Here is a 15,620-nt window from a genome sequence, read left to right on the forward strand (position 1 = left end):
GCATTGAGACTGCCTCTCCAGGGAGGACATGTGAGGACTATAGGAGGTAGGGTGAACACTAGTAAATGGCTGGTGGTGTAAATACTGGTAATGTACACCCTTCAGCAGTTTGCAACAAAGCCTATACCAGTTGGGTTTTACGAAAGTTGGTTTTTAATATTCTGCATAATGTTTAGTAGTCAGAGAATGAACTGTCTTTTGAGCTGGTCACACACCAAGTCTTGTCTTCTTTTTGGTGACGACTCCCAGTGAAGTCAAACTGATGGTAAACTGAGAAGTCAATAATGTATGCAAAATAAAGTGTCCAGGCCCCTGCACCCCCTGTCAGCCGCCAGCGAGCAATAGGAATAGGAAGAGATCAGGACTGGTTTCCTGGCAAAATTTGGCATTAGGCTGCAATCCTAGAACAAGGCAGCTAAAGTAATTCTAATTAATTTCCTTTGGAGACACATTTTGCTGAATGGCACTGGTGGTTTTATATAGTACTTCATCTTAGGTACATGAACTGCAAAAAGGCTGCTGCGTTGTATACAGATGCTAAATCTTTCTATGTTGTTCAGCTGATCAATTGCTTTTTTGGGTCAATGGTTATATGACATTATTTAACAGAGGACAGCTAAGTCCGTATAAATAATAATTTAAAGAGTAGAACAAGACCATGTACTTGCTGTCTTAAACAATATGTTGAAATTTAATAATATAACCATTCGGTACCACTCTAAATTGTTCTTACAACCTGTTCAACAATGTTTTACTACCACCCACTAATCATGCCAAATATAATGTGCTATTCATATTTTTTCCAGTACACAGGCACAAGCACTTGCGTGAGCTTCCATGATGATAATATTTGGCTTACAAATTATTTTAACAAATTTTGAAGTGTTTCTAGTCATATCAAATTCAATGCCAGAAGATAAACAAAATGGTTTCAGGGATATTTATGATGCTGTGCTTGTTATTAAACATAGCTTAATGCATTCATAGTAATAGGAAACTGAAGTTGTTATCTTTTGAATGCATGTGTCATGCAACTGAGAAATCTCTTAAGACAACAAAATTCTGTGTCTTTGCTACTTTTCGACTGATACAATGCCCAGCAAAGTCGGTAGAAATTCTCTTCTGAGCAGAGATAGCAGGATAGCACTGCACTTCTCTTCCTTTGTCAGAGATTTCTGTACAGCTGCGCAGATGTCCTGTCACTGTTTTTAATTGGCTCTGTTATCTGTCAGGGTAAGTTATTCTTCAGATCCCCTTTTACATTCTAGGTATGCACTGTTGTCACAGTGCCTCCGTGCCGGGTACTGCGGCTGATCAGCCCCGGGCACCGGCACTCGGATACGTGCACTCTGAAGAGGGGCTGAGATGCGCGGAATTGTGAAAGGGCTGGTGCCAGGGCTGTCAGAGCCAGTAGCCAGCCTGGCATTATGGGCTTGCGGGAAACCACCCCCTGGGACTGCAGCTGTGCTGCGGGACTGAAGACAGGTTGGATTGCAGACATATAGTAATGCTTAAAGGCTGGCTGCGCTGTCGGAGCATCATGTCTCTTGTTTCACAAGAGAATTGTATGCAGTCTTTGGGCCTTTCATGTCTTGCATGTTATCCTGAGACCCATCTCCTTTTGAAAAGACATTAAAAGGTGTCTAGCATGTGTGTGGGTAAGATTTTTTTCCTACTAGGAGAGAAATTTTTCAGACTTTGCATGCAAATTGTTGGAAAGAGGGGGCACACTGTTATATAAACTTGGAGAATGTGAAATGTGAGAAGAATGTTTTCTGTAAATGATGCATTTGTTTGAATGAGTGATCACAATCAAACAATGCATCTTAATTGTTTTCTTTTCTTTAGAATAATCTTGCAGTCCCGGAAAAAATAATATGAACACCATGAAAACAGTCTCCAAGCTTTATTGTTGTAGTGTAAGACTTTAGTGAGATTATGTGCAGACAGTTACTGGGAAAATCAAAGTTACTGCTTCCATAATAACCATGCCTTTGCCAAAACTGATACTGCATTGCATTTGCAGAGATCCTGTATCTATACAAATGGATTAAAAGACCAATGATGGGGAATTCTCTTACTTGCCTTTAAAAATATGAGTCACTGGCCAAAAAAAAGGTGTAAATTCTCTCTGTTGCTTTTGATTGATACTGTTACATAGAACTACTACTAAGTTGGCACTTTATTATGAAAGTTAATTGTGTTTTTTTGAGGAATCTCAACACTTTCTGGCCTGCATTAAATCTCTGTTGTCCTCTGGGTGCATCCTCTCTTCATTAGTGCTTCTTTTAAATTTCAAGGTGCTATATGCTGCCCCTGTCACAAATGTGTATCTCCCAGTGGAACTTCCCATGCTGGTAGGGTTGGATAAAAGGCATTGCACAGTCCTTTTGGCCTGATCTACATCTAATAAGGAGAGCAATTGTGGCATTAGGACGCATATCTTAGAAAGTAATTCAGGTGGTATTGGAGTGCTGGAGGTGTTTTTGTTACACAGGGTTGGTTTCAGTACATTATAACAGGAAAAGGCTCTACTTAGTATTCAAGGAGGGATGAACAGATTGAAAGTTATGTTTGGGATGGGCTCTTGTCGCTACTGAAAATAACTGTGGAGTCTCCAGGGAGTCTATTCAACTCTGCCAAATCTATGTTAAAAGGAAACCACGTCAATTGTACTGAAGAACTTGGATGAGTTTCACAAAACCACTTCAGTGTGACTTAGTGTTTTATCAGTTTTAAAGAGTGCTGTACCTTTTTCAGACAGGATAGAGATATGAAAAGTAAATAAACCATTCCTGTATTCAGGATGAAGAAAAAAAAGTGGACAAGGAGGAGCCTGGAAAAACATACTGTAAATGTAGGTTTTACTGCACATAATGGCACGGAGCTCCTATGCTGGGTCTGGGGACCAGCTCTCCACTGTCCTGCTCTGTGGGCTGCAAAGTGGGTGTAAAAGTCTGCTCAGAGTGACTGTGTTTCACAGTGTTTGCACAGATTTAAATACCCATTATGCGAGACAGCAAAGAATCAGACCCAGGTATGGGTTATATGCAGATACTCAGTAGACTCCGTTCTAGATGCAGGATGTTTCCCTTCTCACTGCAAACAAGATCTGCAGCCCACTCAGCAGCTGTTCCATTTCATTGTTGCATAGTTTTCTTGGCCAACATCTTTTTCCTTGTGTCTGAAAGACCACCTCTAAGATTAACCATGAAAAATTATTTTTAAGATGTCTTATTTGCCCTTGACAGAAGAACTCTCTATTGGGAGACTCTGTGTCACAAAATGGGAGCTGTGGTTCAGGCTTGTTCGTGCTGTTCCTAACTTTTCGCTGCATGACTGCACTGTAGCTTGAATTGATCATGGCAAGTAAATTGAAGCTGTTAGTTCATTTAATTGTCAGTTCTGTGTCTGTGCACTAAGTCAGTCAATGATTCTTCTGAAGTGACAAGTACTACATCACATAGCTGCTCACATGGCCATTGGATGTGTATTGATGGTGCTAATGGAGTCACTGAGCCAAGCTCACATCTAGCAATGTCACGGCTCCCCAGATATTGATCGTGATGGTGATTTGTTCTGCAGCAGTGTCCTGAAAGCCCAGGCAGTATCAGAATCCAATGTACTAGTTAGTAGATAGGATAACATAGCCCCAGGGCTGAAGAGGCTACATGAAACTTGAAAGAAGACAGTAAAAGCAAACTAATGGTGTTGATGGTGATACAGGATGCACAGGCTAGCTTTACAGTCATTGACATTCAGCATCACTTGGAATACCTTAAAAATAGTGAATGTGGTAATGATTTTTAAAATACTGAACTTGACAATAATATTTTAAATAAAAAATAACTTTATAATTTACTTTGCTGGCCATTCTGAACCTAGCAAGCATAGATGATTGGGTTTTTTATGGACATGATGATAGAGGAGTTTTGATGAATGTTTGAAAGACCAGCAGCAATCCTAGAAGGTAGTCTGGGGGAAATTTTCATTTGACCTGAGTGTAGCAATGGTCCTGTTAGATCTGAAAACATCTTGTAGAAAACAGCTGTTAGGTCACTAGTCCACCTCACCATGAAGACAGGCTTTCTCTTAACTGTATTCTGTCTAGAGATGTGTTTTCATGTTATTTTGAAAGCTAGCATTAATTTTACCCTATTTTGCCTCCTTTCCACCTCTGATGCTGCTGTAGATAATCACTCTGCCTCTTGGATGTTTTGCAGCCTATCAGCATTTGTAAACTCACCACTTCTGATCACTGGCAACGTCAGCTATATCTGAACTGGTGACATAGGGATGAAAAGCTGTGTATTCCATTACTGACCTTTTGAGAAATACATTACCCTTCTCTGCCTCCTTTGCATCTAAAGAAAATTATTTTTCTTTATAGGCTCTTTTTCTTCCAAGATTGCTGTCTCTTTGTCAAGCACTTTCCTTAAAAATGTCTTTGAGACCTATCCTAGGGAGCATAATGATCATCTTCATCAAAGAGCAAGAAAGCAGAACAACCTGTAGCATCAGAGAATTATTCCTCACATGTACAATTGGATAAGGTGGGATTGATGTGACATCTGAGAATAACTCATTTCTTTTGGAGCAGAGGCATTTGGTAGTTATTTGTGTTGATAACCATTCCATCATTCTAAGAATTCTTCTAGAAAACAGGGTTCTGTGTATAAACTAAAAACTTCACATTTCTAGGGGGGAGGTCAGTGATGATACTTGCTGTTGTACAAATGATCTGGGATGATGATAAGTAGTTTGCAACCACCTGACACTGTGTGACCCAGCTAGAGAAAGGTGCCTGGGGTGTATTGGGGAGAAATGACACAGTTGCATATTTATTGTCCTGAGATCAACTGCGGGGCCACGAACAAGAATTAGTTCTTTCTGAGAATGAAAAAGGAAAAAAAAAAGGTGTATCCCATTGGGGTCCACTGGAGGAACACTTAGCTAATGAAGGTGCTAAGCCTATTGAAATGTTCAGAGTAAGTCCCTTTCCCTATTGCTTACTGTGCTGAAGCAAGACCATTATAGGACTGAAGCAGTGTATCTATGGGAACGTAGAACTCAACTTAAAAATTTAAAGCTCTTAAGAAAACAATTGCTTTTTTTTTTACTTTTTAAATAATTTTGTAAGTAGTATTTGCAGAACTTTTTAACAAATGGTCTAAAAATAGTACTTTATTAATGTACCTAAGAAACAATAGGTATGTTTTTGTACTCAGGCAGGATGTTACTTTAATGAGTAAATCTGGCTGTTACTTTAATGAGTAAATCTGGCTCTCACAAATCAGTATTATTTTGTAAGAATGAGGACTGATAATGTGCATAAGTGTTTTCAAGATCACATTCCACTCTGCATTGGAAATTTCTCACAGTTAATGGTTCCTCCAGCTAGTCATTTAATGCTAGGAAAGCCCTCCTTATTGATTATTATTGCATATTAATGGATCTATCCGATATTTATTTTGCAAGTTTCTTGGTTAAATTTTCTTTATTGATTTCTCCCAGGGGTAAATGAGCTGCAGAAGTGGAAATAAGCAGTCCTCTTCTTCTAGGTCTAGATATTTAAATGTATTTTCAAAGTATCAGATCTATTACAGGAGCATTTGGGGCAGGCATTTCCATTCTAATCACATAATGGATTGCAAGACTTTTTATTATATAAATATGAACTCAGAAAATAGTTGGATGGACCATGTGAAGAATACTAGCATGTAAGGAGTCACAGGGGGCAAATTTCCAGTAGAATTCTAGATACCTGTCTTTAGCACTGTCTGTGAAGAAGTCAAAGCTGTGTATGGAAATCAAACTGGACATTTCCAGCTACTGCAGTTGTGCATGCAAATGGAAATTTAGCAGGCATAAGTTTAGTAGTCCCCTTTAAATTGGTCATGCCAGTTTCTGAGAGGTGATTGGATGAGTTTATCAGTGTTCCAGATATAGCTTATAATTGCTGCTTCACATTATAAACAAAGCCATTAGCTGAAACATATCTACATTTACTGAAATGAATTTAATTCATTGAAGACATTGGGGCACATTTAATGCCCTTTTGCTTTGTGTAAAGACAACAATAAATCTTGCACATTTGCTAATATTTAAATCAAGCTTCAACGTTAACCCAAATGACTACTTTGATGGAGGAGCAGGCTTTATGCTTTCAACTAAAAATCTCTTTTTTTACATAAACATTTTTTATTGCAGGTTTATTTTTGATAGGACCTTGTATAAAGACATTGCCTTCAGGAAGAAACATTGGAATTTTAGGGTTATTTGAAATGAATGTATAAGGATATGTTATATGTCATGACTATGCTGCCTCACATGCCATTGAATAAAAAGGACTTGAAATACTGCTGGCCCAAACCTGCAATAAAACTCTCTAATATTTCAGTGGACATGGTTGCATGTGAAGATACTTCAGAATGAAGCTTATAATCCTGGACTACTTTTCATGAGAGGCTGAATATATGAAGATACTTCATAAAACAAATCGTAATAGAGGACTTGTAACAGTGCATGGAGTTACATGCTTTGCAGGGTTGCTTTTGTGGCAGCACAAGGCTACACAGCAAGATGTAATTTAACCTTATGCATATGTACCAGGATTTGCATAATTGCACTCTACTGCGGTTAAAACCAATGGTAAAACTAACCTGTGGATCAAACAATAACTGCAATGAGGGAGGATGTTCGTGCAGTGATTTGGTACCTTGTCCTGTGATAAGATAAAATATCAGATGGACAATATTTGCAGAGTTACCATCTCTTCTCATGGCTCCGTCATATTTGGGTTACAAATCCAAGAAATTTAAACTTGAGGTAACAAATATTGGCATTAAAGATTAGGTGTTTGCTTCTCAGTAATTATGAGTCTTTTTTTTTTTTTCTCTCACAATAAAGTCTAGTTTTGAACTGCTGGAGAGTTAAAACAGTTGTTCAGAATGTTTGAATTCACTAAATTCTTTTTTGGAAGCACTTATTGGAATCACTAGTTTTTACACAATCAGTCACTATAAATTCAAAACAGGTTCTAAAAATCAGGCTAGTCATTACCTAGCAAGAACCGTTACAACTGATTATCTTTATGCCCACACTACGAACTTGAGAAGCCTACTTTTCATTCAAATACTTTTCTATGAATTTTCAAACAATGGACACAATAATTCAAGGCTTGCTGCCTTCATCTGAAAGTTAATTTGGATGAAAGTAAGGTTTGCATTTAAAGTGCAAAAGCTCTTCCTGCATAAGTGCACGTGTGGACAGTTCTAATTCAGGAATCAAAATGTCTTCTTGTTTCACTTAATCTACTTTGAAAATAGAAGTGTTTAGCTTAATCCTTCATTGAACTGGAACAGGTCCACTTATTCCAGTCCACCTGTGAGTTATGTTGGAAAGGGAGTAGCTTGTCTGAATAACTACGATTCATTTCAGAAATATTTTTTTCCAACTGCTTAGGTCTGAGCCTGATCTCCGTTGACACGCATTGCAGCCTTCCAAATCTCAAGTCTAAATTTTGCAACCATCTCATCAAATAACAGAGTCCATTTTAAATGCTTGGAAGACTGGACTCCAAAACTGAATCTAAGCTGTATTGAGTATTTGTGACAGAAATGTAACTTAGATTTTGTGGCTTTTACCAATCTCAAACTACAATTAATTCTTTGTTGTTCTTTAACAGTAAAAATGGCAGTGATGATGGTCATTAATTGAACAAATTAAATCATTAATTGTTTTGGTACAGAAGAAATCAAAGTACTTGCACAAATCCCATCAATCTCAGTTAAATGGTGCCATGACTTAGGAGTAATTCCCTGAATCAGGACTTAAGGCTGTCAGCTCTAAGGAGCAAGTCTTGTTATCTCTGTCTGAACTGTGCTTAACCAGCTAGAACTGTTATATGGTTGAGAACTTGAGACACAATTGTAAAATATTATATAAACATCTTTTGGACACTTCAATGGATTTTGAGAGTTAAAAAAAAATCCTTGCACTTAGTCTCTTGGGGGACGCAAGTCATTATTTTTTTTTTGTTTGTTTGTTTTTGTTTTCTTAAATGAGAATTTAAGCTCCATATGCAGTTTGTAGAATGGCTGATGTGCATACCTGGGTTACTCCAAAAGTCAAATACTCTGTATATTGGACATTTTAAGCTGCTGTCCTTAAGTTCCAAATCATTAGCTTAGCAAATGGGAGCTTAAATATAAGCATAGTCAATGGGGAGGAAAAAAGTCCACTGCATAGTATGTCTAGCGATAGAAAAAGCTACAGAATGCGAACATAAATTTTTAATTCAACATTCCTTAATTTAAAAAAACCACACCATGATCAATCCCCTCCCCCCCGACAAGCTTGCAAAACTAGGTCTGAATTCCCAGTGGGAATAATGAGCAACAGCAAGAGTGAATGCTGGGAGAGAAGAATGCAATTGTATTAGGCTCCATCACAATGGGAGGTAAACCCAAATCATTTATAAAAGGTAAATGCTGGCAGAACACAGGGAGCTCAGAGCACCACACTGCAGGTGTGATTTATGAGGCTGGGGACTGGCTATAAATCAAACCCTTTTGTTTTAAATAGTACTGCTTCAACGCAGGAGATCAGTTTACATGTAGAGGAAATGATGAAAAAAATGCAGTACATTGCATCCCAAGAATATTAGAAAATCAGCTTTACAATGCGACTATCAGGACCATGTTCAGACAATGGATATCTGATGCTCAATTTAACGAATGCTCCCACTGCTTGAACAGAGTGCCCTAATCTAGCAACTCAAGTTTGTTTCAAATGTATTAATTATGGGATCTATTTTGTGAGACCAGCTGTTAAAATCATTGCGCTTATGATCAGGAATGCATTGGCTATTCCTGTTAACTAGCTAGAGGTGTCCTTTTATGCCAGCAAAGGCTCTGCCTGTTTCTATGTTATCTGTGTTTTTCCTTAACTATAAAGGTTTATGGGTCTCATTATCTAGTGGCCTTGTCCTGTGGAAATGGGTAGATAAAACACTTAATTCCTAAGGATTCAAATAAAGAGTAGGCATCCTGGAAAGTTCTGCACGATTACAGGAAAATACACACTTCTGCCAAAGAAAAGTGCTTTTCTCCCTCTATTGGTTGTATAATTATCAAATGGAAGAGATTTTAAAGGTAACGAACAAAATGATTTCTTCCGCTCTGCTTTACAGATCTGCCAGGGCTTATCTTGGCTGCATATTTTGCATTCATTTTGCATGCATACCACTAGAGCAAAATATATGCCTGAAACCACGCTGTGTCCTGCAACGTGGGCCAGAGAAGCACTTAAAAAAGCTGAGAGGACAAAAGGCCTACATAAAGGGAGGTACAGCAGTTATATCAGTGTTCAAAGAAATTTATAATGAAACAAAAGCTGAGTGCATTGCACTTATGTGTATCCTAGTCATTTGATGTAATGGTCTTACATCAGTAATGATTTAGCTATGTGAATGTAAGAAGTTGCCTTTAATTCACTGATAAGCAGAGTGCCTTTATGTCAGCAAGGAGCCAAGAGACATCTTGTATTGCAGTGCTTTATTACTTTCCAAGAGTCCAAAATGCAAACACTACAGAAACACATGAGCACAACTTCCAGGATCTTTCTGAGGCTCTGATATTGATATAGCCAGCATCAGCTATTGCTGGAGGCGTAAATATCAATTGCTAGCATGAGGAAAGTATCATTTCACTGAAATAATTGATTTTTTTTCTAACTTATTGTTATAAAAACACATCTAGTGCCATAAATTTATGGGGCACTCTATAAATGTAAAGACATATTCCCTGCTCAGTAGAGCTTGCAGCCTAAATTAGACCAATATATGAAAAGGATATATTGATGGTGAACAGAGAGAAGAAAGAAGTGACTGAAATTGCTTTTACCAATTTCTTGAATCTGACCAGGTTTCCACCTGATATTGGGCCAGACTTTTAAAAGTATTTGGGCTTCTGTTTTCCAAAGATTAGCGTGCTTAAGTGTCTTGAAGTATACAGTCATTTTACACGTAAAATCTAATGCACCTCAAAAAGCACATTATGTGGGAGAGGAGTAAAGATGGCTTTGTGCCTTATGAATCTTATGTTGTTGTGGACACTAGTCAATTTAGATAGATAGCCTTGAAAGGGTCTGCCCAAGTCGTGTAGTCCTCTCAGGCTGAAGTGCCATCTGTAATCTTTATAACACTTTTTTTTAACTGGATTCCTGAAAACTCTTTCCATCTTAGGTTTTTTTCTAGGCCAACATTTTGTCTCCTTTCTTTGTCTGTTGTGCCCTGTGAGAGAAATACTTTTGTGGGCCAGAAGTAGTGTTTTAAAACTCATTTTTGCAAACTCTTCTGCCTTTTACACAAATAAAGATGTCACTCAAGGGATCTTGTTGCAACAGTTGAGGAAAAAACATAATTAAAGCTAATTTAAACATTGAATTTCTTTGCCATCATAAAGGTTAAATACATGGGAAAGCAAAAGAACATTTATATAGCAGAAGCAATAATGAAGGGTTTACATCTGCAGCCTCCATGAGCAGTGGGGGTTGTGGCTTTTCCTATGTACAGTCATCAGGAATAGCTGGTAATTACCAAGTTCAAAGCCTATTGTCTCCTCCAAAAAGCCGACTTGTTTTTTCGGGGTTGTTTCAGAATGACGTGACGTCTGATGGCTCTATTCCTTTTATAGGTCTTCTTGATACGCATCGAATCCTGACCTGGGCTGGAAAGTAATTTTTGTGAACATATTTACAGAATGATGTGTAACAGATCTAGCAAAGGCTGAAGGCTGGTAATAGTGACTGATGTAGTACCATGGAGAAAAGAAACCTGAACACTGCTCTCCAAGGAGGCTGAGCGAGGAGTGAGGTAATAACGGGTTTCACTGCTCAGTCGGGGTTTACAGGAGAGGTGATTTTGGTCCTCAAACTGTGCTCAGAGGACAGGAGGCAGCGTGTATTTTACATGTATGCAGTAGGTGATAGGGTAGACTTGTTCAGTGATCTAGGAGGCTTTGTGCTACAAACAAAGGTCTCCTGCAAAGCTGATGAATATTTTTTCCTATTGCAGGGCTGATATGTTGAATGCCTCCCTGAAAATCTTGAATCCAGCCTTGCCATGGTTTGCTCGCTCGTTAAGCCAATGGGTATTGCACCGAGGTAAAACCACAGGAGAATTTTTTGTATTCTGTAGCTGACAAAGGGAATGTCCTGAATTTATTCTAATGGCATGGTTTTACCTTCAGGTAGGTGTTGGCATGTGCAAACTATTTCAAAATGTCTGCTGCAATGACTGCAAGCATGAAATGGTCCATAGGAGGTTACATATGCAAGCACACTGTCTGTGGGCAGGGTGTATAAAGAGGATGATTCATGAACTTTGCTTCTTAAACCATAACCTTCCACATAGGAAGCTCAAGTAGGTCACATACTGAGGGGAGCCAGGAAACACACATATGTGCGTGATGCAAATCTGATAGCCTGTCTAGTAACCGGGAGTGGCCAACAGACGTGCATCCCAGTTTGTCAGATGTGTTTATACATTTTCTGAGATGTTACAGATATAAAGTGTATATCAGAGCTTAGACTCTGACCTTAAAAAGTAGATGTCTTCTAAGATTGTATTCAACTTCCTTGTGATAAGAATTAGCTTTCCAACTTAATCAGCATTTGTGACTTGATTCAGCAGAGCACTGAAGATGCACTTACGGCAATCTCCATTCAGCAAAATTTTTAACCTTAAATGCGTGCTCTAAGAACAGAGCTTAAAATTAAGTGTGGGTTTACATGCTTCACAAAACTGGGTTTTGACTTTGAGCCTCTGGATGGGAAAATTAGTCATGAATGTTTGGTTCATAGTGTGAGATTTCTCCCTTTTTACTCAGGAGGGGACTGGCACAGGAGGTGTCACTGGAAACCACAACTACTGGTGAACAGTTAGCAGGAGATTTTAGAACCCCCTTTATAACAGCTAAACATGTGAGTAGGTATAAAATAAGCAGAAGTAGTTTTTTTAACATTTGGATATTAAAAAAAGAAAAATTTTTGGAAGACTGACATTTCAATTTCAAAATTAAGTAAAAAATTTGTAATTCAGAAAAATTTTGCAGTCATCTGTAGCCCTCAGGGTCCATATGCCTGCAGGCAGACGTTCTCTTTCTAAGTCACTTTTCCAAGGTCCTGGGTTTGTAAACATGTAAAATAAATGAACAAATAAACACACACACGTGTTTTGATATGCTCCACCATTCCTCTGATATTGCCCTGTAGGATACAATACAGACATGAGGAATCAGAATAAAGGGATCAGGAATATCAGGGATAAAGACTTGCTTTTATTCCTTGTCAGGAATAAAGATGTAAGAATAAGTGCTTTGGAGGATGCCCTGTTACTAGACGCTAATGCATGTGAGGAATGCTATCTTCAGCTGCACTGCTAGTGGAGTTCTGCAAAGTCCACTCCACAAAGACATTTGTAGTCTGAACATGGAACCTCTCTTGCTTCAACGCGCCACTGGCAGCAGCAGTATCTCATTTCCTCCTCTGCTGTCTGCAGACCAGAAACATCACTATCTCCCAGCCATGGCAAACTGAGGAACCCAATCATCCTTATCTGCTCTCAAAAATGCACCGTGAGGAATGTCCCAGAAATGGTAACTTCCTGATGTGACTCACATGCTCCATCCTAATGTCTGTGGATGTCACCTGAATTTTTAAGTATTGATATGCTTTTTTTAGCATTGATATGAAAGATGTTCTCTTACAAAAGGAGTTCATTAGTTGAACAGTGCTCTTTCACGGCATTGTAGGAATCAGTGCTCCAGATAAGAGCACTTTCTGTTCTGGTGCCTATCTTCAGATTTGCCAAGGGGGGCAACACTGTATGGCAATGGGAAGATTCCTTAAAAGCCCTGATTAGGCATTAATGCAGGTGCTAATTTCTGCCTTTAATGTACCTCTGATAAATTATTATCATAGTCCAGTGATTTATAAGGTTTGAGGTAGGCTGTCTGGTGAGGGATGGATGATCCCACTGGACGGTCCACCTCAAACCTTATAAATTGCTGGAAGTAGGAGCCTGGATTTATTCATAATCATGTATTTCTGTATATATGTTTTTGGTTTAATAGGTGCAAAGAGTATAAAACAGGGTAAGCAAACTATTGCTTCAAAGGGAAATGTTTAAAAAAGGTTTGAGAACACCCGTTCTAATTATTGTATATGACATTAATTTTAATTTCCAATTAAACTCTGAGCTAGAGCATATCTTCTTACACACATGACTTCTGCTGGTCACCTGCATGTTATGGGAAAGAGCATGTTTTGCTATTTTAAAATGATTTATTTAATGTCCTTGTAAAGTTTCATTTCTCTCTCTTTAGTTCCAGCCCAGGTAAGGATTTCTTTTTTAAACCCCATAAATTAGAGAAATTTCCTATTAATTCATCTGGCATATCCTTTGCTAGCAAGGTTAGATTTTTTTTTTCCCTATGTGTTGTATAATTGGTAGTTGACCCCATTTAGTTCTAACTGTCAGAAGAAGCAGAACCCCCTCCAGTTTCCAGAACCTGCTCCACAACTTTGTAGACTGTATGTATTCCAGTCACAGTCTCTATCTGTACAAAATTTGGAATAAATGTATTGAAGTCAACAAAGCTGTTTTAGTTTAACATAATGTAATAATAGACTTTGTCCTCAAACTCCATCTATCATTCCAGCACTCGTTAGGCATTCTGGTTTTGTTCTTAGTAGGAGCCATCATAAAGAAATTGATTTCCCTCTGTTCCCTCATCCAATTTATTGCAAGAGAACTCCATGTTCATTTGCCCATTACACAGCATTTTGTGGGGTGAGAAAGAAACAAGCCAAAAGAAATCATCAGAAGAAGTAGTTATCATGTCGGATGAGAGACTGTTCTTGTTTATTTTTGGCATAAATGCAGAACAGCTCCACTTCTCCCTGAGGAGTTTATTTGCATTTAGTTGGGTGAGACAAACTCCAGATTGTACTCTGAACCCCAAAACTCACCTTCTCTACCCCTGTTTGCTGCACTGAGTTATGCAAGAGACTTCTTATGATCTTGTAGCCTACGTGTTATGATTTCCATTACCTCTGCTGTTCATCCCCCTCCTTCATTGCTAGTTGTGTACCCCAAGTTGGGCAGCCAAGTAACGTGTCCTCCATGGCTGTTAAAATTACACTATAAATAGGCTGGGAAGCAATATAGTTGGAGCAAAGCAACCGGCACAGTCCTCTTTCCTCTCCCCAATGGCAAAGTTGCTCATGACCACAACGGACCAGGTCTCTGTTATCCGGAGAGTGTAACCATGGTGTTGCTTCTGCATCTGGGTCCTTCATAGGGTTGCACAAATCATGGTGCGTTTCAGTAAGGATGCCACCATCAGTGTGCTGAACGTCATACAACGGCAATGACAGAAAACAAGAGTCCTCTCCTCCCGCACTGCTCCGTGCTGTGAACAAAACAGCGTTCTCGCTGGAGCCAAACTGAAAACTTTCTGCGCAGTTGGCTCAGTTAGAAGTTTGCCGTGAGGAATGCATTAGCTGGTAAATCTGTAAGCTGTGAATTGCATAGAGACTTGACATGACAGTAGATTAAGTGATCCAGTGGTAGTTTTGCTTTACCTTTATGCCACTCATTGGCTTCCTGTTTAGCTGCATCACATGAAATCTTCCCAGCCTCACCTTCAGGGCCTTACAGATGTTGCCCTCACTGCCATGTCACCTTCCTGTACTAGTTTACCAGCTTCATATCTGTTCCCTGCCTACAACTTTGTGCTTTCTGTCATGTATTTTCTATCCCTGGCACAATTTTTCCCCAGAAAACGGACCTGCTTCTGTATGTCAGTAATTCTTTGCCCACCTACCATCCCTTTCTTGCCTTCTCCATCTAGCATCATTAGGCCTTTAAGCAGTGAAATAGCTTGTTTTGGTTTGTTGTGGATGCTGTATATTTATACACGTTGGATGGGCTAAGATCAGTATTATTCTTGTGGCATTGCATTTTTGAAAGCTGTTTGTACAGGATCCCTGTAGACCATAATAAAAAATGTCTCAATATATCTTAATTTCAACGATGTGAGGACAGTGGCTGAGACCAGTACTTCATGGCATGATCCACGGCTAAAGTAATTACAGCAGTCCCTTGCAGCTAAACATGTAGATATTGTAGATGAAGTGTTTATGCATTTGTGTGATTCTGGGAAAAAAAAAATTCTGTTTGGAAATTCTGAATAATGGTTTTGATTAAATTAATATTGCAGAGACTTTCTCTTTGGAATGATGATTTGTCGGCAGCTTAGAATGAATCAAGTAAGAATTTTATACAAATACCAAACTGTTATTTAAAATGTGTCACAGCATTGGTAGGGCACCGCTGAGCTGGTGCTAAACTCAGCTTTCAAGTTTGTGGTGAACTCCCAAGCTCCATTTTGACTGGCTGGTTTGAAACATGGTCTCTTCTTTTGGCTTCTCTGGCAGTTTTCCAATAAACAATCTGTCATCCTGTTATGCTTTCACAGCTGTATTAGCCTCTTTGGCCTCCCCACCAAGCTCCTGACTAATGTCAGCTCATCTTTGCTGAGACCGTCGGGCCT

At 38.9% G+C, this 15,620-nt stretch overlaps 1 long non-coding RNA gene across 3 annotated transcripts in view; it reads left to right on the forward strand.

Moving 5' to 3' along the window:
- Positions 1–15,290, forward strand: part of LOC104316531 (uncharacterized) — a 161,810-nt gene extending 146,520 nt beyond the window's left edge. For all 3 annotated transcript variants that reach the window (XR_011328625.1, XR_011328626.1, XR_718428.2), the window contains 3 exons: positions 10,698–10,876; positions 11,078–11,252; positions 12,356–15,290. This is a non-coding gene — a long non-coding RNA (uncharacterized lncRNA). The remainder of the gene's footprint in view (positions 1–10,697; positions 10,877–11,077; positions 11,253–12,355) is intronic.
- Positions 15,291–15,620: the final 330 nt, after the last annotated feature.

Source organism: Haliaeetus albicilla, chromosome 18 (genome assembly GCF_947461875.1).
Source record: "Haliaeetus albicilla chromosome 18, bHalAlb1.1, whole genome shotgun sequence".
Classification (NCBI taxonomy): Eukaryota; Metazoa; Chordata; class Aves; order Accipitriformes; family Accipitridae; genus Haliaeetus; species Haliaeetus albicilla.